The following is a 3,794-nucleotide window of genomic DNA, read 5'->3' on the forward strand; positions in this document are numbered from 1 at the left end:
CTCTCTCTACTTTTTTGCATACCCAATATCAATTTACTTTTTCAATGTACTTTATCTATTCTTATTTGTGTTTATTAATTCCCGAGAAAATTGACCATAAGGGACTATCAAAAGAGGACGGAGGGAGTAACTTGGAGTGATGTTTAATTTTTTGCATTAATTGAAGGACCTAAGTCTTGCTTCGGTGGGTTAATATTTAGTAAATTGACCGGATTGTTAACCGCATGAACCAAATGGTGAAAAAAACCTAGAGGTTCCAAAGTTAAAAGATACAAAAATTTAGACCCTTATGTTATACTTAACTCGGTATGAATAGATGAGGGTAAATAAAGCCACAAAGAAGTGCGTACAAGTACCTAGGCTTAATGAAAACAATAATAAGTTTAGGGATCGGGCATGCATGGGGGTGTAGGTGTGGGCGGTGGCTACTGAGCCACTGGCTAGAGTTAAGGTTGGAGATGATTCAACCGGTGGTCGAGGCAGTTCGTAAACACTAATTAATTTATAGTAATTCTAATGTATGCATGTGTATCTTGCAGCAGGTTGTCTCTAAGGAAGAACAACGAACAACATAGAGGCTTGCACTATAATGCTTTTAAATTTGTTCTATATTTGATAGATCCAATTGATCAACTAATTAACTAATCTAGGAAGTATTGTATTAATTTTGGACTTTTTGACAATTACCACCTATAATTGTTGGTGTTTTAATTAGGAATTATTACCTACATTTTTTTTTTTGAAATTTACCACCTACATTTTTCCAAAACTCTAAAACTTCCCACTACTTTAACCAACTCCTCAAAGATGACGTCACCCTTGCTATTTTCCTCCGTTTTCTTTCTTCTTCACTCGATTCTCACTTTCCTCTTCTTCCACTTCCATATAAATTGAGGCATAGCTTGAAATTGAATTACTAAAAACCCTAATTTTTGAAAATTCGAAGCAAATGAATTTTAAAACCCTAATTAATGAACTTGCTCCACCATAATGCATGCATATATTTATATGTAGGCATACTGCCATACATTGATACATATTATACACGATGATGACTATAGCCAAACAAAGACTATTATATTAAAACCTTACACAACTTGTTTATTTTACATTGCTTCAGCTTGTATGTTAACAAGCAAGCATAGAGCTTAAAAGCCGAGATCTAGGAAGCAAATAGAAGACACAGTAACATTAATTGAAAATACGAAAAGCGAGGTAGAATTAAGGCCAGCGACGCAATCAAGTGTGTTGAGAGGCATCTTAAGCGTAGATAACTAGAGACACTTCCCGCCTGCCATAGGTACATCAACACACCTGCTACCTTCACAACATTCTGGTCCAAATAGATTGTTACAATACTGGCCTCGTGATGAGCACTTCAAACTATCACCGGTTTCGACTTGCTTAATGTTTTGGGCCTTGTCCAACACACGAATATTTGGCTGCATGATCATCATATTAGCCTTTTGGTTTCCATTGTTATGATCGGTTTTTGGCTGTTCCAATACCACCACCTTTTCTATTATGATCACATCAGGTGATCCTTCCAAAGTTTTTGGCATCCTTTCAACCACCGTTGCTGTATATCAAATAATATCGTTAACATAAATAAACTTAAATATATTATTCTCGTGATAATATCAGTATGGATTGATCTCATATCTCTAACAATATGTATACGTAATGATTGATGCAATTAGCTACGACTCGAAATATATATGTGCAATATATATAAGGAAAATTTGTTAAAAATAACACCAGCTTTCATCGATCTTTCGAGAACAAAACGACCTTTGGATTATTCCAAAATAGAACGACATTTGATACACATCTGCCAAAAATAGAACAAAAAACCTGTAACCTGTTTTACAAGTTACAATTGACACATGTCACATGTGTGATTGATTAATTTTTTTTTTTAAAAAAAAACTTTACAAAATCTAAAATTAAAAAAAATAAATAAAAACTGAAAAAAGGAAAACTCCTCCCCTTAACGGCAGCAACCCCACAACCACGTGCCAGGGTTGCCACCATCGCCGACGACCAGAGATCATTACTGGCGGTACAAGCATGACCACCCAGCCTGAGTGCCCGACCACCCGGCCCATCCTCTTCCCCTGAACCACCTTCCTCCACCCTAAAACCCTTCTCCCTCCCCTCGAAACCCCCCTCCCCCTCACCGACCGCCAGCCAAACCCCCTCCGGCCGTCTCCACCTCCTTTTCCCTTTGAACCACCATCCAAAAACCCTAAAACCCGATAATCGAGTGAGGGTAATAAGGTTTTCGACCTTTTGGTGGTGGGTTAAGGGGGGAAGGGGGTGCAGACGACCGGCGAAATGGTTAAGCCGGCACGGGGGAGGGGTTTCAGGCGCCGCCAGTGGTGGCAGCTTGGCAGGTGACGGTGGTGGGAGGGATTTTTTTTTCAGTTTTTTTAATTTTAAGGTTTTTTTCTTTTTTAAATTTAAGGTTTTTTTTTAAAATAAACTGTTAAAAAAATTGACCATTGATAGTGTGACACGTGTCACAGGTAACCTTTTAAATAGGTTACCAACCGGTCATGTTTTATTTTTGGCAGATCAAAGGTGGGTGTTATTGTGGAATAATCAAAAGGTGGTGTTATTTAGGGAAGACCGCTTAACGGTGGTGTTATTTTGACAAATTTTCCTATATATAAACTAAGCTTAGATTGATAATGCAATCGATAAAAATCGAAAAAGAAGGTAAATCAAAATATATACATATATATACCTGTTGTAGTACTGAGCAAGAATAACACTGCTATAAGTGCTGGAGCAACCAACATGTTAAGTGAGACCCTCTCCATTTGTTGCGCTTCTTAAATTCAAACCAGATTTTTTTTTTTTTTTTTTTTTGGATGTTTAATGCTTTTGTTGCTCTACTATTTCGTCACACGGCTCTTTCTATTTATAGTAGCTAACCTAGGATCCTCCTAATTAATTATAATAAGAAAAAGGAAATAAATTAATTTAAGACTATTGAGGTTACACTAATTCTTATATGCGGGTAGCCGGCTCTTCATATATAAGCAGTTAATTAAGTAAAAGGTGCTAATGTATCTATTAAATGGAGCTACCTTGACGAATATGGTGTTAAAGTAAAAGGTGTTACAGTAATTTTAAAACCGCAAACTAAACTAAACCGCTAAAATATGCTTTGGTTTGTGGTTTGGTGTGATTTAAACCAAACTATGTACAACCCTAATAAAAAGACTCTTTAGGTGATCAATTAGATCACACCCTTGAGCCATTGATATTAGGACTCTTTGTATTATTCTCTCGTTCTTTCTTCGTTATAGTGAAGAAGCTCAAATCACCTACTGATGGGTACGGTGTGTAGGTCAATTTGATCAAACCACGTAAATCCTTATGCTCTTGTTTATCTTCTTTATTTATTGTTTTTTAATTTCTCGTTTTTATTTTTCATTGACTTGTTTCGCATTAATTAAACACAATTACATCCACATTTCCTAACAACCTCTTACATACATACAAATATAAGAGATTCAAGTTGATGATGATGATGAAATTTTATCCGCATAATGCATTAAATACACTTCTTAACTGGTATAAAGTTGTGAACTACTCCCTCCGCCACTTTGCTACAATTATGTATTTTATAAACAAATACTCTTAGGGCCTGTTCACAATTACAAAACTGAACTCAAACCAAAATAAATTTTTATTAATTTTTACATTCAAATATAATTCAAAAACCATTAAATTATTACCATCCAATTTAAAAAATTGTGGTAGTCATTTAAATGTAGAATTTT

The sequence above is a fragment of the Chenopodium album genome, chromosome 1 (assembly GCF_948465745.1).
Source record: "Chenopodium album chromosome 1, dcCheAlbu1.1, whole genome shotgun sequence".
Lineage (NCBI taxonomy): Eukaryota > Viridiplantae > Streptophyta > Magnoliopsida > Caryophyllales > Amaranthaceae > Chenopodium > Chenopodium album.